This window comes from Rousettus aegyptiacus, unplaced genomic scaffold (assembly GCF_014176215.1).
Source record: "Rousettus aegyptiacus isolate mRouAeg1 unplaced genomic scaffold, mRouAeg1.p scaffold_m13_p_11, whole genome shotgun sequence".
NCBI classification, from domain to species: Eukaryota; Metazoa; Chordata; class Mammalia; order Chiroptera; family Pteropodidae; genus Rousettus; species Rousettus aegyptiacus.
In genome coordinates, this window is record NW_023416286.1 from 26,316,651 (window position 1) to 26,335,333 (window position 18,683).

General features: G+C 40.4%; 1 protein-coding gene and 1 long non-coding RNA gene across 6 annotated transcripts in view; one reads left to right on the forward strand and one right to left on the reverse strand.

The window, feature by feature from the left end:
- Positions 1-8,093: 8,093 nt before the first annotated feature.
- Positions 8,094-9,325, reverse strand: LOC118609356. The gene is made up of 2 exons (XR_004953333.1): positions 9,101-9,325; positions 8,094-8,578 (listed from the first exon to the last, which is right to left on the reverse strand). It is a non-coding gene; the product is annotated as an uncharacterized LOC118609356 (long non-coding RNA).
- A 131-nt stretch (positions 9,326-9,456) lies between these two features.
- Positions 9,457-18,683, forward strand: part of FAT1 (FAT atypical cadherin 1) — a 125,882-nt gene continuing 116,655 nt past the window's right edge. For 3 of the 5 annotated variants that reach the window (XM_016143907.2, XM_016143908.2, XM_016143903.2), the window contains exon 1: positions 9,457-9,795. The gene's annotated coding sequence lies outside the window, so the exon portion shown is untranslated. Of the gene's footprint in view, positions 9,796-12,342; positions 12,476-12,886; positions 13,012-18,683 lie in introns of those variants that run through there. The other 2 variants (XM_016143904.2, XM_016143905.2) reach the window with 2 other exon arrangements.

The window sequence follows — 18,683 nt, forward strand, 5'->3', positions numbered from 1 at the left end:
TTTTGCCTTAGTATTAAATATTTTTAATACTAATATATAAATAAAAGAACTTATATAAAATATTTTTAAATTAATAAGCGCAAGTGCAATCAACTAGGAAACCATTCCCTATCTCAGAACCAGAATATTCCTGTACCTGAATTTATCTCCCTGTCTCATCCACCACCCTTCTCTCAAGTAACTGCTATCCTTTTTAAAAATGAATATGCTAAATATTCTATGTATTTCCCTAAGCAACATATTGTTTAATTTTGCTGGGTTTTGAGTAAATTTCTATAATGTCTATTTCTCATTTCACATTGTATTTTTAAAAATCACCCATATTATTACATGTAACAATAGTACATTCATTTCCTTGTGTAAATTTCATAGCATAAAGATGCTACAATTTGTTCATTCTCCTGTTGCTTGGCATTTGTGTGTTTTCCAGTGTTTTGTTATGAACAAAGCTGCTATACATTTTCTTCTGGATATCTTCTGGTGCACATGTTTTAGAGTTCCTCTTGGGTATACTAAACCTAGTGGCAGAATTGCTAGATTATAGGATACGTGCAAATTCATCTTCACAAGGTAGTACCCAACTGTTCTCCACAGTAGTCACACCAATTTATAATCTTGCCACTACAATGTAAGAGTTCCTGTTGAATCATCTTTTTACCATCTCTCATATGACCAAACATTTTAATTTTGCCAATACAGTATGTGTTCAAGGGTAATACATTGAGGATTTAACATCTGTTTCTCTAATAATTAACAAGTAATCTCTTCTTATGCATTGTATTCATTTCTTAGGGCTGCCGCAACAAATTACCACTCACTAGGTGGCATGAAACAACAAAAATGTATTCTCTCATGGTTCTGGAAACCAGAAGTCCAAATGCAAAGTGTTGGCAGAGCTATGATCTTTCCAAAAGCTCCCAGCATCTTTCTTTGCACCTCCCAATTTCCGGCAATGCCAGGCATTCCTTGGCTTGTGGCTGCGTAACTCTAATCTCTGCCTTTGCCTTCCTTTGGTCCTTTTAGCTCTGTGTGTCTCTCATATGAATGACTCTCATAAGAACATTTGTCATTGGATTTAGGCCCCACACAGATAATCCAGGATGATCTCATGTTAATAATCTTAATTTAATTACACCTGCAAAGACCCTTTTCCCCAAAAGCTCATATTCATAGTTCTGGGGATTAGAACATGGACATATAATTTTGGGGGCCACAATTTTAGCCCACTACGTGTATAATTATCTTTCATATTTCCTCTTTCAAAATACAGGTTTATGATTTACCTCATTTTTCTATTGAATCTTTCCTATTTTTCTATTAAATCTTTTTTTTATTGATTGGTAGAGTTTTTCCTATTAAAGATATTAAATTTCTCAATTATATTAGTTAAATGAGTATTTTATGAATCTGGGACTTGCATTTTCACTTTTCATAATGGTGTCTTTCAATAAACAGATGTTCTTAATTTTTATGTAATTAAATTTGTCAATCTTTCTTTCATGGTTAGAACATTTTATGTCTTAAACAGTAAATCCTTCCATAGCCCCAAATAAATTATTTTCTCCTAAAAATCTTGACCAATGGCCTTATAGCTTTATATGTTTAATTCATAAATAGAAAATTTTGTTATAGTATAAGGTAAGGACCCATTTTTTTTCCCCACACATGGGGATAACCACCCCCTTCTGCCTTGATCAATGTCTGAAACAGCAATAGTTATTTCACAATAAATGTGACCACAACTTGAGGATAAAAGGTGTGATCTGACATGATGAAGGGACTTATTTTAGGGACACAATCAACATTTAAGACAAAGGGACTTATTTTAGGGACACAGTCAACATTTAAGACAATCAGCTTTATTACAGAGCACAGTTAAACATATTTCATTCAGAAAGAATAAGAAAATCCAGGAGGACGTCCCTACTCTACTAAGGGCATGACAGACATGACATCCTACAAGCCTTAACTGATATAATTTTGTATACACTGAAGTCTACTTCTAGTCAGGTTTAACTATTGTCACAAGTAACTTAAATAGTTGTTTTTGCATTTGGAGTTGCATTTTTCCAAGTGACATCACTGACTAAAGTTGTGCCAAGAAACATTCAGGTTATTAACTCTTTCTCACCCACCAGATAGATGAATCAGCAGTGCCCTATGTAGTTAGGATAACAGTTGGTTCATTATGTGCCTCTTGAATCAATGATGTAAATTAGCCATTTGTTTGACAGTCAATTGAATCCATAATTTCATGTCCAATAAATTTCACACACACACACCAAAGAAAATCTATTGGAGGTCTCAGAAAACCTAGTTTTACAAAATGTACTGCCTTTTTTTTTATACAAGGAAGGAAATAATTGCTTAACTCAATCCATAACTTCCGAACTTCATAAATAACATGTCTTCCTTTTAAAAAGTCACAGTTAGAGAAGAAAACATGCTCACGATTTTTTAAGTACTGTGTTCTTTTTTGACTCTGTTTTGGAATAGTCATTTGTTGGTTTAGAAACCTCTAAATTTGTCCTGTCCAAAATGGTAGCCATTAGCTACCTACAACTATTTAAGTTTAACTGAATTAAAGTTAAGTAAAATAAAAAAATTTCGTTTCTCATTTTATACTAGCCACATGTCAAGTACTTAATTGTACCATACAGGACAGCACAGATAGAACATTTCCATCTTCATATAAAGTTCTTTCGGATAGTGCTATTCCAGACTTTTTCTTTCACTCTATTCATATGCTTCTATTCATGTAATCCTTTATGGTTTGCCAAGAGTTTTCTCATCCATGTTTTTACTGAGCTCTTACTATATTATTGGAAGAAAGCCGTCAGCCCAAATTTCTTTATTTATTGCTGAGTAACAAATTCTCCTAAAACTTAGCAGCTGAAAATAATGAACATTTATTATCTCATGTAGTTTCTGAGAGTCAGGAATCTGGGAGCAGCTTAGCTGGGTGATCTGGTTGAGGATCCCTCACAAAGCTGCAATTAAGGTACCTGCTGGGCTATAGTCATCTGAAGGCTTGACTGGGACTGAAAGATCCACTTTACCATGTAAGCATTGGACTTGCCTCAGAGCAAATGATGACAGAAATAAGGAGAAAGAGAGAGAGAGAGGAAGAAAGAGATATTATTGTTTTTTATAACCTAATCTCAGACGTGATATGCCAAAATTTCTGGCTTATTCTACTGTTATACGGATCCTGGTTGTTAAGGTATGAGAGGAGATTACACAAGGGTATAACTATCAGGAATTGGGAATCATTGGGGCCCATCTTAGAGTTCAGCCAATAACATTGTTATTTAAGAAGCTTAGTGACCTGCCAAGCCCACACAAAGAGTAAATGTGTGAGGCAGAAGTCACCTAAACCCTCTGACTCTCAGCTCCTTTATTCCACAGCATTTTGCTGTCACTCACCTAGGTGCTCCCTCAATCTCCTTAAACAATTTGGCTTTTTTTTTGTATAACGATGATGCAAATTAATAACGTTAACATGGATATATTGTAGCTGAGATTCAAAGGATCTCAGACAATTAATAACAATAGTTGCTCTCCTTTTCTGGGCTTTTCTGGGGGGGGGGGCAATTATAGGAGAATAGAAAGAAAAGGAGTGTGTTACTGGAAACACTCTCCTTGATCAAACTCTAGACAGGTGTTCATCCTTGTTGGGCCTGTATCACCCAATCACAGCAAGTCAGTTTAGCAAGAGTCACCCACCCCAGATAGCTAATCATATTTTCTCCTCTCCAGCCATCCCCCAGATAATACCTGATCACCCTGGCTTGTCATCAGCAAGAATCCGGTCATATCAGAATCCCCTCTTAACCCCTGATGTTTTCTTCCTAGTAATTTTTTATCCACCAACACTTACTCTGCTCCTTGGGTCTAAATCCTTATTTTCTTTGTTTTAGAATTGAGCCAAATCTCTCTTTCCTGCTGCAAAAGCCACTGCAGTAGCCTCTACATCTATCGTGATAGTCTCAAATAAAGTCTGCCTTATTGTGTTAACAAGAGTCATAAATGATTTTTTAACACCACTACAGAACAAACATCAAATGGAATGAAAGAGATAAAATGAAGATTACTTTGTTCTTTGTCTCATATACCTACCCAGACAGAAGTGACTTTTTATAAATTGTTGCCTAGAAAAGGGGCAGGGACAAAACATCTTCTTTCCTAAACATACAAAACAACAAAGTTAACTTATCTTCAACTATAACACATATTAATTTTTCATTCTTTAAATGCTTTATTTCAAATAAAGGGCAAAGTGTGGACAAAGTGAGCCATATGAATATAAAATGCTTTCACTTTTTGGCTTGTCATTTGATATTGGCAATCAGAGATACAAATAGATTTAAACTCAAAATGTAATGGATTTACTGACAGTGAGCACTCCAGCTGACTGTTTTACCCTGTGGCAATTATTTGAAATCAGTGTTGGTTAATATTCACTATGGATTCTAAGAAATTATTTCTGGGATGTCTTTACAAAGATAATGGGAAGTATACTAGAAAGGCTTGGACACAAGAAAAAAGAACACTAGAAATGAAAAAAAATCTCTTAGTTGAACAAATAAAATGTCATTTTCTTATTTCTATCTTCATTATGGTAGAAACATGGGCCATGTGCAAGACTGAATCATTTTGTATCTAAAAACTTCCTTCTTGCCGGTAAGAGAAAGCTCCAAGGGTGCTTCTGCATTGTCAGTAGAGTCAGTCTCAATTCCTATTGACCAATGAGTTGAGGTGGTACTTCTATTTATTTTTTTTATTTCAAATAATTCCTAGTACAATTTTTAAAAAATTATCTAGATGTGGGAGATGATGACAGGTAAAAGTAACTCAAATCCTGACACAATCCAGCTTAAATAAGATGAAAACTTATGCTCTCCCACAGGAAAAAAAAAAAAGAAGAAGAAGAAGAAGTCTTAAGATTGCCTTCAGAGAGAGTTGGTTCAAAGTCTTTGAGAACTCTTATCTGCCTTCCCAAGTTCAGGCCTGATCCTCAGCAAGTAACATGGCTGTAATCGTCCCAGGCATGGCATCCCAACTTGACAATGTGCATAGAGAGACATGACGTCTTTCATGGATCTCCCTTAAGAGGGAGATAATTTTTTTTCCAGAAGCTTCCAGCAAATTTCTCACTATCACAATTCTCATTTCCCAAATGGGATCCTCTTAATTTCTATATCAGATTAGCTCTTAGGGACAAAAATTTCTACCAAAAGTATAGATAAAGGGAATGTTCTGTATTATCATATGGGAAAGCATAAATGAAAGAGAGAAAAGTAAACTGGTGAGATCAAGAAACAGTAGTCATTCCAGATCAAGAAAGGAAAAAGGAAAGAAGAGATTGAAATGCTGATCATGAAATCCTATGAGATAATCTTTGTCAGAATTCATTGAGAATCATTGGTGTGTATTTTTCTGCTGTTTGCTAAACAAGGTAAAAGCCAGACAACAATTTTAAATTGAAAAGAAATATGTTTAAGAGCATGTATATCTACCTAGGCCAAACAAATAGGCCAAACAAATAATGGATGTATTACCTGTATATTCCTAAATACAATGAATGATGATCTCACTATGTGATTTAAAGGACCCACTTTTCAACATATTTACTATTGTTATTATTCATACTCAGTGTAGTTGTTAGAAAGGAGAACTTTCCTCCACCTACCATTTGATAGTTTTTTGTTATCCTCTTAGGTTGCTTCTTAAACCACAACATTGTGGACAACAACAGCCTTGCTTCATAAAGGATATAAATGAGGTTTGGAGTACAAGCAGCTAGTGTATTGCATTGACAAGAGTGTTGGCCATGGAGACAGCCAGCCTTGGATTTCGGTCCAAAAGGTGACTCAGCATGAGTTATCTAATCTACCTAACCTCAGTTTCTCTGTTACCTGGCAATTGAGTATGAATTGCTAATATCTCACCGGATTTATAAGGATTACATGAGATAATGCATATAAAGAAGTTGGAACAGAGACTGAAGCGTAATTTGCATTAAATCAATTTTATTTATTGCTATTGGTTCTACAAAGCCTCATAGCTGAGATGGGAGTGGTAGGGTGAGAAATAGTGGGTAAATCTGGGGGAGAATAATGACATTGTAGTTGTTATCTTTAATCTTTACTGGTATCTCTTGTAACCAGTGAGGAGGATTTTTAAAGATCATTTTAGAGATACACCTTTTAGAGGAAAGTGAGACTTCCAAAACTCAGTAAATACCAACTACATTAGATTTTACATGGTAAAAACAAGACTCGAACTGGTAATGTTCTTTCTACTACCTCTATTGAGAAAGAATTTTAACAGTTTCTGCCTGATTCATTATTTACTGTTCAAAAAGGTAGATTTGGAATTCTTCAATTACTGAACTGGAAAAGCAATATAAGCATTACATTTATCCAGCAAGAATAGTTCTCAAACCACTTGGGGATGTTGATTTTACATTTGTAGAGACAGTAAGTCCACAACCAGCCTTTTCCACTATGTATTTATCCCTAAAATGAAGATATACTTTGTTAGCTATCCAGTAGCATAATTGTAATGCCTCCAAATATTTTCTCGACTGGCTATGGCATCTGAAATTTCACTATTAAAATAAAATTTTATCATTAAGGTGTAGCGTTAAGAAAGTCTTCGTTCTAACAGACTTGGAAGGGACCAGAAATATTAACATATTCATACCACCACTATTCCTCTGAGATTAACTAGTTGCCTCTTCTGATGGTCCCCCTTGAAGAGTACAAACAGATCCCAGAGGGGAGCTGTATTTGAATGAAAAGGGTAAAATAATTCCAAAACCTGGGGAGGTGGAGAGGGCTGAATTGTATGTCACTTTCAGGAAGTGTAGGAAGAAAGGGGGTGATGGCAGATGAGAAAGTTGTGAAAAGAAACAAAAAGGGTAGGACACAGGAAGTCAATCAGCCAATTTATAATTATTTAGTCCTAGGACCTCTCCTAGAAGTGCCTTAGAATCCTTTCTTGCTTTAAATTTAGTGTTTCCTGGCTTTCATACTCAGTAATGATTGAAAACAACTAAAAGGCCATGCTAAGCCACGTTAATATTTCTTAATCACTAAACACACCTGACTCATTACATTTTCAGTCCTTTCAAATTTCACTTAACATATTGTTGGTACTTGATAAATATTTGTGGAATGAGTGAATCCTTCTGTGTATCTATTTCGTTTCTGCTTTTTTACTTTGGAAGTGACTCAATATTGGATGCATCAAAATTATACTTGATGCAGCCTTCCAAAATCCATAGCAAAGTCTTTAACAGTGCTTGCTGTTCAATAGAACTCTCCATTATGATGAAAATGTTCTTTAATCAGCCCAGAACAATATGGGCACTGGCCACAAGTGGATATTGAGTACTTGAAATGTAGCTAGTGAAACTAAAAACCTGAATTTTGATTTAATTTAAATAGCCATGTGTGGTTAGTGGCTATGTATGGTATTGGTCTGGGTAGATCTAGAGGTTTTATTAAATGTTTTCTACCCACTCATTGTTTTTAAAAGTAGCTATTTTGATTAAATGAATCAATTATTATGTATAAGTTCCTCCAGCTTGTAGCTTTCTTTTTTTTAATAAATATAATTAGATTTACCTATGATGACTCCACAGATTAGTATAGCAAACCAAATTGACTTGCACAGCAGTGTCTGGGGGGGAGGGGTGGGGGATTAATGTGTGTCATTTATAGGACCTTGTAATACATTGTCAATTTCTAATTTCAGCTATTGACATAAAAGGAGTGAGTCTGTGTAGTTGAAATAGTGAAGCATGAGGAGTCTGTCCTCTGCACTAACAGGCTAGCCTTACAGGACAGTCTTTCTTTTGATATAGTCTCCTCCTTCCTCAGGAATCTGGCACCTTCCAGCTGCCCCTGGGTCGGCGGGGGCCTCTAAGGTCCTTTCCCATAGTTTTCTATTTTTCTAGCCGCTCCGCCTGTCCCCTCCCTAACTTGAATTATTTGTGATGACCTACCTCTGCTTAACTCTTCCTAATTTTAGAGATGAGAAAATAGAGACATTGCAATGAAGGAGGGTGGGTAAGAAAACTAGTATTAACTGTGATGTGCTTGCTAGACAGTTTATATGATACCCAGTAAAAGCGCTGCCTGCGTGAATGAACGTTATCTCCCTAACAAATAAATGGCATTCAATAAATATTTTAATGAATAAATACAAGAATACATTTTACCATGGGGAACATTATTATTATTCCCTTATCACAGATGAGGAAACCGAAATTTAGAGAAGTTATACACCTCCTGAAGGCTAAGCACATAAAATACTCCAATATTTATTTATTTTTTTCGTAACCATTTAACTCCTTGACTTGTTTCCTGTGTCCTCCAGGTTTTGCCCTTTACCTTCCGAAGACAGGGATCGGCTAAAATGACCACTAGACTTACATTGACGGCTGCAAATGCGGTGATAGAAGCCGCTTAGAGTCCCCTCGTCCTTTTCCACAGATCTTCGAATTTTAATGCCGACTTTCTGGGGACAGTGTCAATCAACTCACAGATGGCTCCCTGGGAATTTCATGCTGTGCAGGAGAGATTTAATTTTGGTATTTGAGTATTAAAAAAATTCTACAGCAGATATTTTCCTGGAGTCTAGACGCTTATATAAAAACAACACATTCATTTATAAATTAAACTTCAACAGTGTTTACATTTATCTTAGTTTACATTACGAGGAAAAGACAATTGATTTGTGTATTGGCCCTATCACTATGGGTGACTTGTAAGGCACATTGGAAATTGGCTCCTCCTCCACCTCTTCCCCCACCCCATGGAACCTTCTATGCTTCAGTGTAAGGTCTAAAAATGTACGCGCTTTTGGAAAGGATTTGAAAATGAAAATATGGTTTTGTGATTTTCAACACAAAGACCACAAACAGCGCTAGAGTACAAGAAGTATTTAAAATATATCATCTCCAGAAGTTGGAGGGCTACAAAGTACAAGTCTTCCAGGCCCGTCTGCAGAGACTGTGCCTCCGCCCTGCAAAAACCCGGCAGGCGACACGTCGCGACGAATTTCAGCTGCAGAAGAGGAAGAGCATCACCTGCAGTTCGAGGCGTGGGAATCGCTGCGGGAGGGGGCTTGAAAGAAAGAAAGCCTGAGAGGGAAGCACAGCAGGGCTTGGGGGCCGCTCAGGTGCAGAGTGCGAGGGACGCCAGCGCTCGGAAGTGCGGAGGAGACGCGGCAGAACAGAGAACGGCAGACGCTGCACCGGAGGGACAGCAACTGATGCAGGAGAGCCTGCTATAGCCTCCCAGCTGGCTGCCGCTACTGTCCCGGAGGCGCACCCCACGAGAGAATCCCTTCCGCGCCGCGGGGCGAGGGGCGAGGCGGGGCGCTGACGTCACCTCCCCTCCCCCAGCTTCTCCAAGAGGGAGGGAGGGGGGAAAGAGGCAGTGATCCGCCGCGCTCCCAGCCGCAACTCCCAAACTCCGCGGCGTGCTGCTTGGGCATGTCCTGACAAACTTGGCTTCTCTTTGGCTAGCTCTCTAGCCCTGCGCACTCTAATCTCGCTCTCTTTTGGGGCTCAAGTTTCACCCAGGACGGAAGCCTTCGGAGATGTGGCCACCTGGGTCTGGGCAGCACAGGCGGATCGTACTCTCGTTGGGGACATGCTGAAGATCGGAGGAAGGCAAAGTTGGTACTTCAGGCACGGCTTTTAACAAATATCCAAATCGCGTGAGGATTACGGAGCTGCCAAGGACTTTAAAGCGGAGCACCGAGGACTCGGGTGGACTGGTGAGTTCTTTGTTTAGTATAAGCTTATGTATTTAAGTTTTGAAGTAAATGAAATTACGTGGGGTATTTGGCTCTAAGCTAGTGCAGTGAAGCGTGTGCATCCTACAGGCTCTCCGCTCTGCGAGCTGCACACCCATGTGGCTGTGCATGGCTCAGAAATGAAAGATCGGTATGCACAGGTTTTTGAATTCATAAAATACATAGCACGGTTCAAAAGAACTTGAAAAGCTATGCTGTTTGTGCATTATTTTGAACGTAACTTATTATAGAAACGGTGCCCAGGGAGGGCTCATCCCGGGCCGCGTGATTCGCAGTGGCACAGCGCCCTCTAGTCAGGACACCTGGCAAGGCGCGCGCTCCCTGCCGGGTTCCTCGCAGACCACGAACTTGGACCTGCTCCTGGGACGTGGGCGTGAGCTCCGTCGCCGCTACCCCAGTCCTCACTTACCATACACTCAGGGGGTCTTTCCGTATGTAATTTACAAATACTCGCTGGAGTGGACTGGATGCAGAGGCGGTGCCGAAGGAAAGCGCCGTTTTCGGGAACCGTCCCCTAGTCCTCTAATTTCCAAGAGCCTTTGGGGACACGGTTAGGGAGAGTTGACTATTAAAAGGACAAACGTGGAGCTTGAACTACATTTCTCTGTCACGTTAAGGAATTCGATGGTAGCAAAAATACACTTCTATTTCGTTTCGTTGGGGCTTAAGGATCAGTAAAAAACGTGGCAGCACCATAGTAGGAAATCTCCATCTCTGGCTCTCGGCTGTTCCTATGGCGAATAAGTGCAACTTCTTCCAAGCAATTTAGGTTTCTCAGTGAGACTAGAAAATCGGGATTCCCAAACACATGTTTTAACTCGAGTAAGCATTACATGTTAATGAATGGTAATTTTCTCCAAGAATTCTTTTGTGCCGTTTAAAAAATCATGTGATTTTATGTTGCGGGATGGTGTCTTTACTCCCTCCCTCCCTTCCCGGTTGCTGTGTCTTGTGAGATTGTGTTTTGTTAACAGAATTCGGCAAGGGGTGTAAACTGGTTGATCTTGGAGATCGGGTCACCTGTTTTCGAGGTGTTCCAAGTATGAAATTGACCTATGCTTCCAGGAGCACTTGGCGCAGTATGGCTGTGGCCAAGTGTTTGGATGATAGTGTTTATTGGGTGTGCGAGTTTGTGTGTATTCTCAATAATGCGCAGGGAATACACTACGTACTCTTAGGGCTAGGAATCAGCACATTCATTCTGCAGGCATTATTTTTCTTTCCCAGCCATACCTGCTAGACACTTTTATTTTTTCCATCACCTTCTTTAAGAGGAGACTGCAATAACTTTGAACCAAGGAAATATTCTCGCCCCTATCTGCCTGGTAGTTCTCCCTGCAGCCCCCTCTACCAGTTCCAGGGAAATCAGATCCCTTTGTCCTCACAATGTTAAAATGTTTGAGCCCCATAAACTTTCAGAGATCATGTCCGCCCTCTTCTCCTGGCTGTTTTCCAAAGCCCGGGAGCATTCCAGGTTTCGGTTGCATCTAGGGTGCGCAGAGTCCGCTATTGGAGCTTTGCTGGCGCTGAGGATGGGCTCACAGTCGGGAACGCAGGACTGCGCGCTCTGGCGTTGGGAGAGTTCACGGAGGGGGCATCTGGACACTGGGGCTTCCCTCTCTCCCTAGGGAACTTGTAGTTTCAGGTTAGACTGAGTTCACAGCTTGCGGGGTGTGACTTACCGGCCGGGAAAGCGCACGAGGCGGCACAGCTGCCTTTTGTCCCGCAGATGTAGCAGTCGGGGATGTCCGCTGGGGGAGGCCGACGTTGGGGTTCCTAACCAGGGTCGGCGAGGTTATAGGGTCTTACTAACTCTGCAAAAGAGGTCGCGGAGGGAGCGCTTTCATTTTCCCCAAGATATTAATGTAGATTTAAGAAGGTAGTCGATTCCGTTCTAACTGCATTCCTTTTCAGACCTTTTGAAAGCTTTAAACTCAACGCGCCCCCCTCCCCCCACACCAGCTATTACAGCCCAGGAAGCGAGGCACTCGAATGCAGATTTAGGAATTCTCTGAAGGTTCTAGAGATTCTAAAGGTAGGCGTGGGAAGCTTTTCATTTGCCTTAGCTGACTTTTTTTTTTTTTTTTTTTTTTTTTTTGAGCGAAACTAATGTTTCGCTTTTCCTAGCAAGAAACATTCCATACTCTGCACAAATCTGTGCTGGCCGTAACCTGATATCGGCACTCGAGCAAGCCCCACTCTGGTCTTCGGAGTGTCGCTAGATCACCCTGGGCATTCACTTGCTCATCTCTTCGCCGGGAGTTGGCTGCTTACGCAGCAGGGGATCTCTGCCCCGTGGCTGGGCGTCCCTGCTCCGGACCCGCGGGCTCAGAGTCCCGCCGCCAGGGAAAGTCAGCTCGAGTTTCCGCACTGGAGAAACGAGCGCCGGCGCTCGCGGGCGTGGCTGCGGGCGGAGGGATCTACCCCGCGCCGGCCGGCCTGGGAGCGGGCGCGTGGGTGGCGAGCTGCTGCCGGGGAGAGGGGCGCGCCGGCGGCCAGAGCGTGCTGGCCGTACCATGCGGACTTGCCAGCCGGGTGAGACCCCCAGCAAACCCGATCCCTGCTCGGGGGCACGCTGAGGCGACAAGGTGTGCGCCTCTCGAGAGCAGTGCCTCCACCGCCACTTGAGGCCAACTTTGCTGTAAGTTTGATAGAAATGAAGTTGGGGCTTGAGGGTGGGTGGGCGAAGTTGCTAGCGCCTGGGGGCATGCAACTTGTGCATCGGGGTGGCGGCCTTTGGGCTGCAAGGGTGCTTTACCCAGACTGCCAAACTGCATAGCCTGCTCTTTCCAGAGCTCTGGAAAAGGGGTTGAAAGAAAGAGCCCGGCTAGAGGGTGGCAGTGCGGTGGCGCCTGCCCACTGGAAAGTTCAGTGCTGGCCCTGGATTCGGTGGCTTGGCGTGGAGGCGGGGGCGGAACGGAGGGGCGGGAGGGGGGATGATTCGCGACGTGAACAGAATGGGAATCAGCGAGCTGGGCGCTGCTGCGAGCTGGCTGCAGGCTGCAGGCGGCGGCGGCGACGGCGGCGGCCCCAGCCGCACCGGTCTGGTCTTGGAGCCATTGCTGGAAATCAAAGCGGCGCCGCCGCGCGGGGCTACCGGGCGGCCCCGGGGCGAGGACTTCCGCTGCGCGCTGGACCTGGGAAACGTCCCCAACTCGCTTCACGCTCTTCTCTCTGGTAACACTCGAGCCTGCTAAGGACTTAACTGATTTTTAATCGATCTCGCTGCTAGGTTAATTCTTCCAATTTATGAAATAGTATCCACAGCGGAGGTGAGGTGAAAAGAGGCCAGTAGTCAAGAGATGGCATCTTTGAAATGGAGTCGCAGAGTTCTCCCAGATGTTTTGCGCCCCGAAGGAGTGCTGCTCTGAGGTTTAATTACTAACTGGTTGAATGCAGATAGAATAGGTGCGATTGATAAATTGCAGGGCTACATATTTGCACGATGTGCTGTTTATCAGTTTGTTTTTATGTTTCCTGAAAGAAACTCGTGAGATGTTTTTAAAGAGATTCTAGTTCTTCAGTGCTCTTACTCTAAGTGCTTTCTTCTAGGAAGCTAACTCTCCGTCGTCTCTAAGATTTTTTGTTCCCAGTGATGTGAATTGCAGGGCTTTGAAAACAAGGACGCAATTGTATGCATTAGGAAAGTAAACTCATAAATATTTTCTATACAAAGTTTTTTTTTTTTTTTCATGTGGCTGAGCTATGATTTCATTAAGTGGCTTTTGTTAAGCAACTCCCTGGTGCTTGGTAGATTTTTTTTTTTAATGGATATTTACAATGACTGTTATAATTGGAGAAGTTTTAAAAAGCAAATTATCTTATTTATATATTTTTATAAAATCAGATTCTTAAGTCTTCATATATTCAGAGACAGGTTTCAGTAGTTTTAGATATATGCACGTGTTAAAACTAGGTAATGGTGATGTTTTTCTATCTTACTCATAGAGTTGTGATTGTTTTTCAGCTCATCCAGTTATTAGTTACTCATGAAAATTTGTTTCTTCAATTAGATAGGTTAATTCCGATATTTGAGTTTGTCTTTGTGTCTTAGAAGGACAGCTCTGGTTCCACAATTATAATTCTTATTCACTTTTTCTTGTTATATATTTAAGCTTTAAAATGGATGTGAAAATACTTAAAAGGTAACATAATTTTAAAAACAGTTGATATAACTGTTATGCCAGATGTGACATTTGACAAGTTTGAAGTTTGATTTGAATAAAGTGTGCATTTGTGTACCCATTTCTTGAAAAACTGAACATCTTAAATGAGCCAAATTTTTTGTCACTCTGAAAGGAAGTGAGATTGTTAGAGAACTAAATAAAATCATGCAGGCCAATTGTATTTTCATTTGAATCTTTTAATTAATCATTAAAAGTACCCCCTGTGGGTCCTCATGTTAATAGATCATTTAAATCCATGTTATGGGCAGGTGCCAAAAGAGGAATCTAAAAATTCTGTGCAAACTAACACTTTTCATTCCTTTGATCCCTACCTTTTTAGTGTATGTGTTTAGACTTTGCTCTTGAGCCACCTTTGAGCAGTTGTGTCTTTGAATGTTCTAGGTGAAAAGGGATCTTGCGGAGTATCTGTTTTATCTCCCTTATCAAGTTCACTGCCACTTTTTTTTCCACCCAGGTTTGACTGATTTCTCATAAAGTCAGAAACTGAATCAAATTAGTGCATTGTTGTGCATTAAATGTCTTGGGGGGCCTAATTTGTGGCCTTAAGGACCTAATACAATAGCTGGAAACCATAAAGCTTAGGTGTGTGTTTAATCTTTATGAGTGGGAAATTGCAGTAGGTTAGTTCTCTTTTGACCAACTTATATAGATGATGAAGCCAAACTGCATCTTTTTGCCCTACTTGTTGAATTTGCAAGTATTAGTTTATCCTTAGGCACTGGAAAGGAGTGTTTGAAATGAGTGATGCTTGTAACTCATTTAACTAAGATGAGAAAATTGCCATTTTCTCTTATATCTAAGAGGAACTTTTTATTTCAAAAATATATTTAATCAGATAAACAGTATATTTCACATTTTAAGTATTTTAAAATTATCTTTTAAGTCCCAGATTTAAGTGTATCACCAACATTTTTGTTTAATTCCAAACTTTATTATATACGTGGAGATAAATCTTTAATTAAATGTCTTTTATAAACCACTTAGGAAAATCAGTCATTATTTAATCCTCATCCTTGATGGAATATTCAAGCAGAGAGTTTCATAATAAGCCCTACAGTACAGACACTGATCTGGCATTGCCTCTAGCCAGTTTGGAAGCATTTTGAGATGGGTGGTGACCTCTTTCTGAGCTGCTGGAAATTAGAACCATCTCTAGAGCAGCCATCTGCAGTGTTGTTACTGGCCTGGTGGTTGCACCTGGATTTTCTGTTAATTTTGGAGGAATGGATGTATTATTATCCCACATTATCCCTTCTTTTCTTCTCTCCCCTCCTTCAGTCCTGCCTACCATTCTTAATCCTCGTCCATCTGTTCATTATGAACCCAGCGATGGCGGATCTCCCCTGCGCCAAACATTGACTGGGCCAGACACAGTTGACTGTGAACAAATCACGTTTCCTGCCCTCAAGGAGCTCACAGAGCAGTAGAAGAGAAGAACAAATAAACATTCAGCTATATCCAGTGCGATGAGAGATCCATCAGGGTCAGAGTAGTTCATCACGGCACCTTAGTGAGCAGGGGATCTGGGGTAGGTAGATATTAGGATAGGGTGAGAGCTGAGGGAAGGGTGAAACAGGAGGGACTAATTCAAGGAGAGGAAATGACATGCGTAAAGCCAGTTGTAGAGACCTTAATTACTTGTCACGTCTTAAGGATTAAGCTTTAGTTGTGACTTGATTGTGGTGTGATGGATGGTGAGAAAAGAGACCTGAGATCTAACTAAGCATGCTCTGTTGTCTTTAGGAAAAGGATTGGTTGGTTTATCATCAATATTGCTTTAATTCTGTTTTCATTTGATTATGAATTGTCTTTTTCCTTTGTGTGGGGAGAACATAGATAAACTATGACTAAGGCTTACATTGGTTTACAGAGACAGGGAGGATAATTTTATGGGACAAGAGTTAAGAAGAGAAGGAAATAAATGTCCAAGAAAATGGTGAAAATAACTAAAGTGTATGTGAGGAATGGAGGACAGGAAAAAATAAAATAGTAATGTTTGCATTAACTTTTAAAAGGGAACGAGGGAAGATGTTAGTTTAGAGCCCGAACCACTAGGTTTCATCAGCTCAGGACAGTGGGGTCGTTTCAACCCTGTGGAAAATATACTTTTTTTGTTTTAAAATAGGAAGTAAGATTGGGAGATTGAATTAGGAAAGTAGGTAGAAGTCGGAATATCAAAGGTCTTTAATACAAGGCTAAGAAGAACATACTTTAATCAGCAAGCTAAGGAGAAAATCGAATATTTGCAAACTGGGGAACGATGTTACAAAGAAGTTATAACGAGGTTAACTCGATTGCAGTGTATAGGTTAAATAGTATGAGGACCAGAAAGCAGGAATACCGAAAGGTTATTCAGATGCTGTGCCTGAACAAAGACAAATGTGAGCTAGGTGGCAGCAGGAGGAATGGAAAGGGAACAATTTTGAGAAATTGAGAGAGAAAAAAAAATGTCAACTCTGCCTAACTTGGTAGATATGAAGATTTGGCAGTTAAGACTAAAAGATCATAGAAATTCTGAATTTTGAGAGATGGAGGTAGGGAAGGAGTAAGAATTTAGGGGGGGGGGGAGAGAGACAGAGACAGGAGGAAGGGCAGAAGGGAGAGAATGAGAATATGAATGCGTTATCTCTGGAGGGAAGGAGGCTCTCAAGATTTTAGTCCAGTCTCTCGTTTTTCAAATAAGGAAATGGAATCCAAAGGTTAAGCAACTTTCTTGAATTCACACCGTTGATCAGTGACAAATTCGAGGCTAGATCACAAGTTTTATGTCTCCCAACCTTCCCCTCTGCCCCCACCACCTTTTTAAATTTAACTTCTTAGATTGCAAATATGGAAGGTAAACTTCACTGGAATGGGAAAATACAGTGGAATCCCTGTTATAGGCATATCTCATTTTATTGCGCTTCGCAGATGCTGCATTTTTTACAAATTGAAGGGTCGCAGCAACCCTGCATCGAGCAAGTCTATCAGTGACATTTGTTCACTTCTCCCTGTCACATTTTGGTAACTCTCATAGTATTTTATACTTTTACATTATTATATTTGTTATGATGATTCGTGGTCAGTGGTCTCTGATGTTACTGTTGTAATTGTTTGGGGGTGCTGTTACTATGCCCATATAAGACAGTGAACTTAATAAATAAATAAATATTGTGTATGTTCTGACTACTCCATCGACCAGCCATTCCCCTATTTCTCCCTTCCTCGGGCCTCCTTATTCCTTGAGATACAACAATATTGAAATTAGGCCAATTAATAACCCTACAAAGACCTCTAAGTGTTTGAGTGAAAGAACAGGTTGCATGCCTCTCACTTTAAATCAAAAGCTAGAAATGATTAAGCTTAGTGAGGAAGACATGTCAATAGCCAACAGAAGCCAAAAGCTAGGCCTCTTGTGCCAGGTTAACTGAGTTATGAATGCAAAGGCAAAGTTCTTGAAGGAAATTAAAAATGCTACTCCAGTGAACACATGAATGATATGAAAGCCTTATTGCTAATAGGGAGAAAGTTTTGATGGTCTGAATAGAAGATCAGATCAGCCCCAACATTCCCTTAAGCCAGAGCTTAATCCAGAACAAGGCCCCTACTCTCTTCAGTTCTATGAAGGCTGAAGAAGAAAAGTTTAAAGTTAGCAGAGAGAGATTGGTTCTTGGGGTTTAAAGAGATGCTGTCTCCATAACATGAAAGTGCTGATATAGAAACTGTGGCAAGTTATCCAGAAGATCAAGCTAATTATTGAAGGTGGCTACAGTAAACAGCTGATTTTTAATGTAGACAAATCAGCCTTAGGTTGGAAGAAGCTGCCATCTAGACTTTCACAGCTAGAGAAGTAAATGCTTGGCTTCAAAAGACAGGCTGACTCTCTTGTTAGGGGCTAATACAGCTGGTGGCTTTAAGTTGAAGCCAGTGCTTATTTACCATTCTGAAAATTCTGGGCCCTTGAATAATTATGCTAAATCTATTCTGCCTGTGCACTGTAAATGAAACAACAAAGCCTGGATGACACCACATGTATTTACAACATGGTTTACTGAGTATTTTGAGCCCATTGTTGAGACCTAGAGCTCAGAAAAAAAAGATTTTTTTCCCAGATATTACTGCTCACTTACTGTGCACCTGGTCATCCAAGAGCTCTGATGGCGATGTACAAATGAGATTAATGTTGTTTTTATGCCTGGATCAAGGAGTATTTTGACTTTCAAGTCTTATTATTTAAGAAATGCATTTTGTAAGGCAATAGCTGCCATAGATCTGGGCAAAGTAAGTTGAAAATTTTTTGGAAAGAATTCATCATTGCAGGTGCATTCATAATTCATAAAAGAGGTCAAAATATCAACATCAACAAGAGTTTGGAGTTGATTCCAGTGCTCATGGATGACTGTGAGTAGTTTAAGAATTGAGTGGATGAAGTAATTGTAGATATGGTGGAAATAGCAAGAGAACTAGAATTAGAAGTGGAGCCTGAAGATGTGACTGAATCGTTTCAATCTTGTGATAAAACTTGAACAAATGAGGAGTTGCTTGTTACGGGTGACCACAAAGTGGTTTCTTGAGGTGGAATCTACTCCTGGTGGACATTCTGTGAAGATTGTTGAAATGACAACAGAGGGTTTAGAATATTATGTAAACTTATTTCATAAAGCAGTGGCAGGGTTTTGAGAG